This window comes from Panthera tigris, chromosome D1, assembly GCF_018350195.1.
Source record: "Panthera tigris isolate Pti1 chromosome D1, P.tigris_Pti1_mat1.1, whole genome shotgun sequence".
Classification (NCBI taxonomy): Eukaryota; Metazoa; Chordata; class Mammalia; order Carnivora; family Felidae; genus Panthera; species Panthera tigris.
In genome coordinates, this window is record NC_056669.1 from 76,223,556 (window position 1) to 76,236,682 (window position 13,127).

The 13,127-nt window shown below is 40.7% G+C and overlaps 1 protein-coding gene across 3 annotated transcripts in view; it reads left to right on the forward strand.

Annotated features, from left to right (window-relative positions):
- Positions 1–13,127, forward strand: part of NELL1 (neural EGFL like 1) — an 885,592-nt gene that overhangs the window by 631,637 nt on the left and 240,828 nt on the right. The gene's annotated exons all lie outside the window — the stretch shown is intronic.

A 13,127-nucleotide genomic window follows, 5' to 3' on the forward strand; every position in this document is an offset into this window, starting at 1 on the left:
AGCAATGAAATGGGGAGGAGAGGACACAAGGACATGGTGACTGTGTGTGTGTGTGGAATGATGGAGGGTGATTCTCTGTTAGACCCACAACCCTTAGATGAGTGTTAAAAGAACACAGCAGGAAGAAACCAATTGCTTTTGCTTTGAAAGCAGAAGGTATGTGTGTGATGCCGTAGATGACTGTAATTGGTGAAATTTACACTCATCAGTGATGGTATTTTATGGAGGCTGACCGCATTAATGCATCTGAGAAAAGTCAACCTGTCCATTTTCTGTATAGATGCAGGGAAATGTAATTCACCAGCACTTGCCTGACTCTGTTTGGCAAGTATTGGCATCATCAACCTTAGTTTTATCAGCATGAAAAACTGTTCAGGGAATGCACTACATTCAGGAAAGAGGTTGCTGAAACCCTAGAAAATGGTTTTGAAACTTCATGGTGTTCTGATTGTTGTTTTTATCTATAGTGCTTTGTCTTTGAGACTCTTTTGCAGGTGGGGGGTGGACACAGAACTTAGTCTATTATGTTTTCTTGGGAAAAATCTCCCCCCTTTCATTTATCAGTGAACCAAATGTTTTTTGATCGTTTGAGTTTGGGAATGTCTGTGTTACATTGTCTTTGATAGAGGTACGTTTTTGTGTTTGCTGCTTTGTAATGCTACAGGGTAGGCCTAAGTAAATTATTGTATCACAGTTAAGCTTGATACTCTACTGTAGTGGCCATCACTGTGTCCTCAGTATGGCTGTATCTGGTATTACTGATCACAGCACTGCCCTATGAAACCAATAAAATGAACATGAATTGGTTTGGCCTTTCATTAAATGTTTCACAATCCACTAGATGGTAATCATTAGCATTTTCTCTGTGACTCTTGAAATAAATGAGACCATCCTTTTACTTGCTGCCTCTACCTAGCCGTCAGATTCCATAAGTCTGATAGATAGTGGGACATCTCTGGAGTCATGCCCAGGAGGTTGCTCCTATGAGCTCAGGGGACTCCTAGTCTGAGAGACTGGATCCCCTCTGTCTCCTCTGTCTGTGCTCTTCTCATCTCCATGTTGAGAAACATCATCAGCCCTCTACACCTTCTTCTTCTCTTTGGCATGGCTTCTGTTGCTATAGCCAATCTCTTGTCTTCCTTCTCTTTCTTTCCTGTCTCCTACTTCTCAAGTTCTCAGCTTTTATATCTACCAATCATAAGTTCCTTTTTTCCTAATTTGAGACACAATAAAAACACACTTTTGAATGATTATCTCATTCACTTTATCTGGCTACCTTTTTTGTCTCGCTTACTGCTTTGAAAATATTTTCTCACTCCAGTAATTTCTTGGGTATGACTATTGCATAAGGTATCATTCTGCAGGTTGAAGGGTCCTGATTGCGCTCTTGAAAAATGGCAAGTGGAAAACGACACCACCGTGAATGGCTAACAAAAGAAGGAAATGATTTAACTCTTGATGTAGATTTTGTTTAAGTTTGGAAACAACTAATATTGAACAAATGCCTCTGTTCTTATGGTTAAGAATTCTTCTCCATTGCTCAATGCATAGGTATATAATTTCATTGACCCTGTGTTGCATTCTGTTGAAAATAGAAGCCAACGCATTTGTAAAAGCCCAACATTAGATGCAAACACTTGATTGTCTTCACCAATGATAATGGGAAGGTTAAACTTCCTGGTGATACTCCACTAAATCCTTTGCTGCTTTTAGAAGTCTACTCTGTGATTTGTAATTTATTTATTCAGTAAGGAGTGATTGAGTGTGTATTATGCGCCAGGAGCTACACTTGGAACTGGAGACAGAGAGATGAACGACATGGTCTGTTTGCTTGAGAAGTTCAAATCTATTAGGTCAAACAGATTAGTGAGAAGATGGTTAGAGGACAGTACGATAAGTGCTATGATGAAATGTGCTAAAGGTCCTCTGGAGGAAGAAAGGAGGATACCTGGAGTAGGTCGAATAGTGGCCCCCTGAAAGATATTCTAGGTCCTAACCCCTAATACCTGTGAATGTGACCTTTAGAAATGGGGTCTTCGCAAATCTAGTTAAGATTTGCAAATCTTACCTTGAGGTGGTACCATCCTGGATTTAGCACGGGCTCTAAATCCAGTGATTGGTATCTTTATATAAGAAAGAAAGTCCTATATAGCACCCTCAGGAAACAGCAGTGGTGGCTTGCCTAATCCCGGCATGTTCGGTATCATGTGGGCTCACCAGATGAATATGCAAGCAAGCTCAGCATGTTTGGGGAACTGCATCTGGTGGGATAAGGCTGCTGGTGAAAAGTGGCAAGGAAGCCTTCTGCAGAGGAAGGCAATGTACAGGCTCTGTGCCACTTGCTGGTGTTTTTATCCTGTCATTTAACCTTCACCGCAACTTGAAGAAGAGGTAGTCATGTCTTCATCTCACAAGTGGGCAAACTGAGGCTCAGAGAAGGCTTGTAATTTGTTGAAGGTCACACAGCTAGTGACTGAATCCAGGTATCTCTGATTCTAGGGACTGTGCCGTTTTACCTCCACTGTGCTCTATAAATTAGAAATACATTTTGAGGGACTTGAGCCTAGATATTTCAAAAATAACATTAGCTCAGGAATGAGGGCAGCTCGTGTTGTAGGTGAGATATCGCTAAACATCTAGAAAGACAGATAACCAGGCAGTGGTGAAGGCTCGAGGCCCGGCAGGTATGTGCAGCATGAAGCCAGCCATTAATCAGACAAGCTCACTTAAGAGGACCCTGGGCTTTGACTTTGAAGACAGCCAAAGAAAGGTCAAATATATGTTTTTCAATCCTCCAGCAAGCAGAGCTCTTTGGAATTCTTTGCATTCTACAACATGGTAATTAATAATTCTAATTCTGTATTCCTTCCTTGGGACCTTGAAGCATGGAATTGAAAAATTATACCTCTTCAACAAAATACAAACAACAGTGTGATAACCCTGTGAGGTAGGGTTTCATTTCATTTACCTTTAGTGCCCCAAGTCAGTGTCTTTTTTCCCCCTAGATAGATTTCCTCTCTGTGTATGTAACTAATGATAATAATATCAATAATTATTATCTTTTGAGCACCTGACTCTAAGCGCTCAACCTGCAGTAAATTTTTTTTTCTCATGACAACCATATAAAGAAAGTGCTGTTTTAATTTCCCATTTTTCCATGAGGAAAATAAGGTTTACAAACGTGTCTCGGTAAGTTCTAGGTTACACAGCTAGAAAAAGACCTGAGATTTGTAGCCAGGCTGCCCGTGTCCCAGAGCCAGTCATCTGACCGTCCAGGTGTCCATCTGTGTTAGGTATTTGAAAGGGCAGGAGTGGGGAGAACTGCAAATGCTGCAGTTCTTCCTTCTTTTTCTCCTTTCATCTTTCCCTCCTCCCTTATTTCTACCCTCTCTCTTTCCCTCTCTACTCCTTTAAAAACACAAACAAGCTTTCTCCCATTGGGGAGAGATTCTGGAATTCTCAGTCTCTGCCTTGTAATTAACTTTTGCTTGGGCATGTCATCTAGTTCCTGTCCTCTTCATGTCCTCATTCATTACAGAATGGTTCCATTGCAGATTGCCTGTTAAGATTCTTGTGGAGCGCTTTTTAAACCAAAGCACAGAATGCTTTATGCGTCTGAGAAATCGCTCCAATTTCAAGGTGGAGGTAGGAAATGGAAAAACCTTCTCAAGAGCTCAGCTCCACCCAGATGACCCAGCTACTATCACTGCAGCCTGGATTCATATCTCACTCAAGGTTTAACATCTCATTCCATGTGGTTATATAAAATCACAGAATGCTTTTCCCGGGGAGAGGTTACTAGAATTTGTTTCTTAAAAGTTTCCAGACCGTGACCTCCAGAGGTCACAGTATAATATAGGTCTTGACTCCAATAGGGCATGCAGCAGGAAACCTTCTGACCTCCTCACCCCGGGCATTCTCCTCAACTGCTTTTCACAGATAGCACTTGCAGGTTCCCATTTTTAGCGCTCCTGTAAATGCTGGACACCACATTTTGAGTTGCTTTCAGAGTTTTTGTTGCAAAGATAAAACTTGACTGTTGTCTTAGTTTTTTACATTGTGGGACATCCTTAACTAGCTTCCTGAATTTTGCTTTTTGAGATTTGAACACCAACTCTTACTCTGTTCCTCTTCTTAGGTTTTTGTCTTAATCCCTTATTATTTTCCTTCCTATTGATTCTAGTCTTCAACAAACTCTCCTGAACTCTGGCATCAGTTTATATGCCAGTTGGGGAAGACAGATCACAAGTTTTCACATTTGGGAAGAAATTGCTGCACTGTATTAACCTAGAGAATAAGAGACTGACAGATTTAAGAGGAAGTGACCATTATTGTGTACTTATGTTCATGGGCATGGTGAAAGATACTTTATATGCACTATTTATTTAATCCCAGTAATATCAGTGTGCCATAGGTTCTCTTATTGACCTAACTATACAGATAAGGAATTTGGTGCTTAAGGAGATTAAGCAATTTTCAAAATAAGGTCATGGTGGCAATCCTTTTATAATATAAAAATGTAATAAATCAACATATTTTACACCTTAAATGTACACAATGCTTTTTTTTTAATGTCAGTTATATCTCACCCAAGCTGAGGGGTGAGAATCAATCAGCTAATAATGGTTGGAACCGGGACCGGAACCTAGACCTGTTTCCAGAGTCATAACCACACACCAAGCTGTAGGCTCTATGGAAGAATTCCACAGACACCCATGTTGTTTGAGTAATGTGTGAATGATTGACCCCTACGTGCAAAAAATCAGGGCCGGATATTCCTCATTCCCAAGTTTTTAGAGATTTTTTTGCTTCATTGCTCTTCCTTTTATGTGATTCTTCCATTTCTACATTTCAGAGACTTTAAACTCAAGAAACTTATTCATATTCATCATTTTGGCTGTGCTTTCCTAGGAAAAAGCCACCAGTTTTATTCTGAATGAAATTGGAATTGCAGGAAAATAAGACAATATTGGCCGTTCTGAATCGTTCGTAAGAGCAGTGAGTACCTGAGGAGGAAGGCAAAGTAGAAGTGGCTCTTTGGGGCGCCTGGGTGGCTCAGTCGGTTGGGCGACCGACTTCGGCTCAGGTCATGATCTTGCAGTCCGTGAGTTCGAGCCCCGCATCGGGCTCTGTGCTGACAGCTCAGAGCCTGGAGCCTGTTTCAGATTCTGTGTCTCCCTCTCTCTGTGACCCTCCCCCGTTCATGCTCTGTCTCAAAAATAAGTAAAACGTAAAAAAAAAAAAAAAAAAAGAAGTGGCTCTTCAGTGAAATAGCCCAAAGCCTGGGTTAGTAGAATACCAGCTACAGGGGCGCCTGGGTGACTCAGTCAGTTGAGTGTCGGACTTCAGCTCGGGTCATAATCTCATGGCTCATGAGTTCAAGCCCCGTGTCAGGCTCTGTGCTGTCACTGAAGAGCCTGCTTCAGATCCTCTGTCCCTCCTCCGCTTGTGCTCTCTCTCTCTCTCTCAAAAATATTAAAAAAAAAAAAAAAAGGTGGGGGAGTTGCCTGGGTGGCTCAGTGGGTTAAGCGTCTGGCTTCGGCTCAGGTCATGATTTCATGGTTTGTGGGTTTGAGCCCCACGTCAGTCTCTGTGCTGACAGATTGGAGTCTGGAGCCTGCTTAAGATTCTGTGTCTCCCTCTCTCTGCCCCTCCCATGCTCACACACACTCTCTCTCTGGAACATAAATAAACATAAAAAAAAAAAAGAATACCAGCTACAGTCACTGTGTCACAGTCACTGTATCTCCTTCCTTATGGCCCATCTCCCAGCAAGCTCGGTGCTCCTCTGGTTCCACCAGTGGTGCTCCATGCATCTGTCCTTCTGCATGTGCTCTTGCTCCCCACCCCTGACTTGACCCTCCTTGGCCCCAAACTGCCTTGTTCCTTACTGTTTTTCTGATTCAGCTTAGTCATCTGCTGTTGTGTGGACCTCTTTTTGATCTTCTAGAAAGACGTTTGTGCAGGCAGTATTGCTAGGATATATAAAGCACAACGTGATCTGTACACTCTACCCCTCAGGGCTTCTGCACTTGCTGTAACCTCTGCTTGGAACACTTTTCTGCTTGATGGCTCACTCCTTCTCCGCTTGTGTCTTTACTCAGCTGTCACCTGCTCAGTGACACCTTCCACAATTGCCCTGTTTAACTGTAACCCTCCCCCACTGTCACCTCCCCCTACCCCACTCTCCTGCTCTCTTGTGGTTTTCACTATATCGCTTGTCATCATCTACCTTACTGTGTCACTTACACACTTATTTTGTTATTGTATATATTCTCCCACTAGAATATAGACCCATAAGTTGAAGTATTTTTTCTCTATTCTTTGTAATTCTTGGTTCTCAGAATAATCTTTGGCACAGAGGGTATTCAATAAGTATCTGTTGAATGACTAAATAAAAAGGACTGTCTACCTTTGCTAACCTTTGACACCGTTGACATGTTGAGCTGGATAATTCTTTGCTTTGGGGCTGTCCTGTGCATGCAGGATGTTTAGCAGCAGCATTCCTGGTCTCTGCCCACCAGTACACCCACCACTGCACTCCCCCATTTGTGACCCCGGAAAATGCCTCCAGACATTGCCAGGTATCCCCTGGGGAGGGGAGGATTGCCTCAGGGAGAATCATTATAATAGACTTTCAGATTCTGGAGGATAGGGATCATGTCTTACTAGAGTATCGAGTGTCTGAACACATAGTAAATGATCCATTTTTAAAACTGAATTGATCTGACTTGGTCAAATGTTGATCTCAAATTTCATGATACAGTTCATGACACAAAACTGACTTCTCAAACTTTGTTTTCTTTACATAATTGATGTACTCTACCAAAATACACAGGTTTAATATCACCAGAATTCAAGATGATAGAGAGGAAGGCAGAATTGCAAACAACATGACCCTCATCCTTAAGAATCTCACAGTCCAGTCAGAGAAGCATATATACAGCCTCACCCCACCTCTCCCCTCCAAAACAAAATGCAAAAGGATGCACTATCTCTCCTTTTAACCATGGTCATTCCCAACTACTTTTTCCTCTGAAAGAGATTTTCAGTAAAGGCTCATATAGTAAATATTTTGACTTTTCAGGCCACATGGCCTCTGTTGCAACTATATCCCTAGAGAATAGCAACATTTACTCATATCACTCTTTCTAGAGCTAACACCAAAATCTGAAGATTAATCTAAAAGTGACTCTGTGGCGCGACATACTGTCACAGAATGCTGTGGACTAGAAGAATACAGTGATTACCAAGGATGTGTGAAATAAGTGCCTAGTTTAAAGTGCAGGTTTAGCGGGCTGGGGAAGTAAGTCATTGAATGATAACTTATTTTAAAAATGATAGAGAATAGAGTACAGTGCAAAGCAATGCAATGGAAGTCAATACAGTAGAAAACATCGAAATGCATTACACATACTGAGAGTCAATTTTATATTACTGGTTGTGTGTATGTGAAGGTTTCTGAATAAAACTTACAGCCTACTATTTAGAGTAGTAAAAAAGATTAGCAAAGCATTATGTTAAACCAAATAACTAGAATGATGGACAGAACAAAAGAGTCTGTATGCAGATATCCAGGCAGTACACTACTGTGCCTTGAGGTCACTAACAAAGTGGACGGAAGTGGATGGGATCCAGGAAGTGGATGGGAAATGGGAAGATGGAGAGGATGGTTCGCAGGTGCTAACATGCTCCTGTTTGCCTGCATGACTAACTGCATTTTCTTCTAATGCTCCGCCTCTAACCTTGATGTGAGTTATAAACACTGACTCATTTTCATCTTCTATTCAATACCTTTCCGCAGGACAAACCTTGACCTGAAGTGTCCCTTTTCCTGTGCTTCTCTTCTTGGCAAAAATCCCATTCATTCCTCCAGACCCAACTCAAATGCCAGCTCTGTTGAAAAGCTTTGCCCTAAGTCCATCAGGCACAATTTATCACATTGTCTTCTATGTTCTGTCGGCATTTTATTCATATTGCTATCATAGCATTTACTGCATTTTATTCTTGGTTTTTTTGTGTGTTTTTTTTTTAACGTTTATTGATTTTTGAGACAGAGAGAGACAGAGCATGAATGGGGGAGGGTCAGAGAGAGGGAGACACAGAATCGGAAACAGGCTCCAGGCTCCGAGCTGTCAGCACAGAGCCTGACGCGGGGCTCGAACTCACGGACCGCGAGATCATGACCCGAGCCGAAGTCGGCTGCTCAACCGACTGAGCCACCCAGGCGCCCCTATTCTTGGTTTTGTATGTGTTTTAGATGTCTCTGCCATCTCTCACCTAGCTGTAGACTTCTTAGGACCCAGCATGTTTTCTGTGCACAGTAGGTGGGCAAGCTCAAAATGGTAATGACTTAGAAAGAGGTGATTGATGCTGGACTCAAAACCCAGATTACCACTTAGCAGTGTGACCTTCCACTTCTCTAAGCCAGCTTTCTCATCTGACAATGAGGATAACATGGCTAATCCACAGTGCTGCTGCTGTTAGGATGAAATGGAATATAGTCTTTAAGGCCTTAATAGGTCTTCCATAAATGGAATTCACCATTACTATTGTTAGTATTATTAGTGTTGAAAAGGAGAATGCAAAGGGCTATTACAGCTGTGGATACAAACACACATAGTAAGTAATAGGGGTGATGGTGACCTGGAGGCAATAGTTAAATATCAACTTGTGCAGTATACTGTGTGCTTAAGACCAGAATAATATGAAAATGGAGAGTTGTAGACATCTGGATGTTTGATTTTATTTATCAGACTAGCCATCTGGATGATTTTATTCTTAGTTTTTTTCTGCATTTTAACTGTTTTTTGCAGGGGGGGAAGAGATTAAGGAGGTAGAAATGGAAAAAAGGGTTAAAGTAACATAATTTTGCTCCTGGAGACACCTAATAGACTTACATTGTGTAAAGTTGGAGCAGAGTTTCTTAGTCTCAACACTGTTGACATTTTGGGCCAGATAATTCTTTGTTATGCAGGGCCAACCTATGCATTACAAGACGTTTAGCAACATCCCTGTCCTCTACCCACCAAATGTCATTACCGCACTGACCCTACCTGCCATCTGTGACAACCAGACATGTTTGAGAGGGTCTTGATATGTACCATGTTCTGAAAGAAATGAGGAATAAACCAAAAAGCAAACATAGAGGTGATATCACCTTTGTTACTGACAGCTGGGTTGAAGAAGATGAGTTTAAGTCAGTAAGACAAGGTAGTTTGCTAAGAATGAACACAGAAGAAGGCTGACTTACCAACCAGGTTCCAGGGAGGAAGGCATCATCTGGGAGGTAAGGAAAATTGATTCCATCTGAATGAAGGCAGCTCATTCCCAAGAAAGATGTGGGGGTGGCCATGGAGTTTTGGTAAGCATGAATAGGTTTTAAATATTTCCTCCCCATTTGGGGTTTTAGGTGCACATAATCAACTTAATTATAATCTTTGGCTCATAATACCATGTAATCATTGGTCCATGGTAGGCAGCTATTATTTATTGAGGTATCTTGATGGTTATTTTTAAAGGCTGTAATTCACATCTAGTAACTATCCAAAACAAAGCTAGAAATGTAACAATTACATACTTCTAATGGTGCTTCCAGCCTTGTTTCCTGCTTCTCCCACCTGAGAATCATCACCCTGATACATATTCTCCCCAGATTTACCAACAGAATTTAATTCCTCTGCCTGCACAGGTCAGAAATGAGCTCGAGGAAAATGCTTCCTCAAGGAAACCAGGAGGAAAGAAAAGAGTTTCCTTTTATCAGATGGTGCTGAATGAAACTTGTATGTTTCCTTATATTTTGTCAGCATACTGAGTATCCCTGGAAACTAAATATATGCCCAGAAAACTTTCTGAGGATCCTGCAAAGTGTTTGGACCTTGAATGGTTATTACTTTTTGGTTAGTGTAAAACCAGCATTGTCACACTGAACACATGATGATGATACTGGGCATCTGCAAACCTATATTCTCATTTTGTTCCCTATATGTCCAAGTTTTGTTCCACATGCTGAGACTTTTTGAATATAAAACAAGTAGTCTTTCTGTGGATTAATGCTCCCTCAATTTTGAGTTTTCTGGTTTTCTTGCACAATGAAGAGAGTCCCTTCAAAAACAGAATGATACCATTTCAGAGTTGGTCCAGGGCAACATCTCCCCCAGGGTATGGCATTAATAACAAATGGCATTGTAATGGCAGAATCAGGTTTTTAATTTCATTGCATATTTATCATCTATTCAAGTCATGCTTCGAATTAGTGGTTGACAAAAGAGCAACATACCCACGATGCCTGAGTTTTCCTGAGTTTGCAAAGTAGCTATGATTCCAAGTTTCACTGTAAACCATGTGATAGAACTAAACTCATCAGGTCAAGGAAGGAATGACCATGAGCCTTCATTAAAGAATAAGCTCCATGGCATAGGGATCTTTTCTGTGTAATCCTTGGCACATCTAGAACAAAAACCGGTGCATGATAGTAGTGTTCTTTGGGAAAACAGAATCCTGGTGATAAATAACAACAGTCACCTCCAGGTCCTGAGCACACTATACCTGTAGTGCCCTGCGCTGGGTGGTTTGCATTGGCAGTTCAATGTAACCTGCACAGTGTAGGTGTTTTTGTCATTATTGTTTGTTTTGTTCTCTGAGGTCCAGAGAAGTGAAATAATTTGCTGTAGGTGACATAGCTATTAAATGCAGAACAAGGGTTTGAGTCATGTGGTTCTTCTATCCTGTCTTCCCAGAAACTGGAAAGAAATGTAGTGCTGACTTGGCTTTTTGTTTTGGTTATACCATCCACTAAGTAATGCTGTGCAAAATTATAGGTCCTCTGAGCATCAGAATCTTTGTCTTTGAAATGCTGGGCTGATAGTTGATCAAGAAGAACCAGATATAAATAATCTATCCACAACCTTTAGTTTAGGATGCCAGTGTCTTTTGATGTCTTTAAAGTATTCAAAGAAATACTTTGCATTGATCTTGATTTCGGGTAGTTCAAGTTTTGGATGACATGTTCCTTCTTTATTTGCTTTTCTGTTTTGTTTTTTTTTAAATTACTTTGTCATACTCTCTGAGGTTTGAGTAGGTAATGAATTTCTGTTCTAGATAAAGTCCATCAAAAAATACTGTGTGCCTAGATTTCGTAAATTGTGACTAGGCTCAGACACAAATGGAGATTAGATAAGATGAACATGACCAGCTCCCTACCCCCCTTATTTGGTGCCATACGTGCAATTTGGACATATTTATTTTTTCTTTCAATTTATAGACCATTTACTTAGCCCTTATGGAACTATCCAAAAAAGAACAAAGCTGCCCATGTGAATACCAAATTGCAGGTTAACCTGCACTGTAACATATAAAGAAAAGGCAAGGCCTATAGCCAAAGAAGTCTGCTTGAATCTTTGCTCTTCTGCTTTGCTACCTGAGTGGCCTTAGACAGGATACTTTGTTTTTGAGCCCTGCTTTTACCTTTTTTGTGAAAGAAACAGTAACACCTATCTGTCATTTCCATGATAAAGGTCACTACTACCATTATTAGAAACTAAATCAAGCATAAACAACAAGGGATGCCTTTAACCCATCTTGGGGAAGCCCTACTCCTTGTCGAATGGGCTTATATTGTCTGGGTATTAGGCAATTTGTTCCCACTCTGTGCTTCACCGTCATGACAATATTGCCATCAATCAATTTTATTTAACAAAATAGTTATTTAACACTATGTGCCACACACTGTTTAAAGGCCCTTACAAACACTAATTCATTTCGTCCTCACAGCACCCTATTTATTATGACATCTGCATTCTTAGAACATTACAAACATTATGCTTGCCACAAAACCTCGATCATTTCTTCGTAAGAGTTGAGTAAGTCAGGAGCACGCACGCATATTATTAGGAATCTGTTTAAGTGTGTGCGCACATGCGCATACAGCTCTGGCCCAAGTGCTGTTTGTTTCACTAAAGAAACCCAAGCTGAGCTTCTTGCTTCCTAATTCCTGTCGTCTTTTGGGGTCACTTGAAACTGCTCCTTACCAGCTTTCCATCTGCCATTTCAGCCTGCAACAACACTTTATTTTTTGTTACTAGCTCTGGTGCAGAGCTATATGTTAAATATCCTACTTGAAATGTCAGTCACCAGAGGCCAAATGTGTGATTTTGGGGGCAAGAGATTTTGTATACGTTTGTATGCATATGTTTATATACATATTGGTTTGTGATGAATATACCAAGGCTGATGTGGTCCAAATGTGTTTTGCATAGTCTTAGGGTACTAAGATGCTAGAAAATGGGAAATCGTATTTGAATAGCAAGGTACACGCTGTGTGTCCTCTGACAGATGCAAAGGAGCTCACGATTAATTACTAAGCTACAGAATGTTAAATTATCCAGGGGATGTTAAATGATGTGGAAAATGGTAATATTGTGAGAAGTTCTATGTATTTGAACTAGTGTTCAACTCTCCAGAGGTTTTTATGTAGCTTTTTAAAAGTTAAACCCATATTATTTGGGTGATGATGGCAAAATATAACGATGACATTCTTCCAGTGTGGCATATTTCTAGCAGCAATTAAAAGCATTTGCTCACCTAGGTCTCTTGTGAATGAAAGAAACTCAGTGGTAACAAGTTGCAATCATCTTCATTAATGACAAATTTTGCGGTTTTGGTACACTATATTATGGGTTATGCTGAAGGGTTTGATCATAAATTATCCAGCATGGAAGTGTTGAGGAATTGTTAGAAAAAGAGTTTTCTTGTCAGAATAATCTGCAGAATATAGGTCAGTTCATTCAGCAACTACCGTGTGCTCAGGTTCTAAAACTACGGTACAGTGGGGAGCAAGAACAATCCAGTTACTTGTCCTGATGGGTCTTACAGGCCAGTGGATGAAATAGAAGGTGGTAACTAATTATACATAAGTGAACAATTATAGGTGGTACTGCTAAGGAGAGGTTCATGGAGCTATACAGCTAGTGGGTAATATGGGAAAGCAACCTGGTCTCTGAAGGTTAACAGGGCAGCACTGAGTTGGGGTTTGGTTTATCAAAAGACTTAACAAAGAATACATCCTTTGAAACAGCATTTGCACATTGAAGCATTTCTCCTAAAGGAATAATTTGAGGTGTATTGAG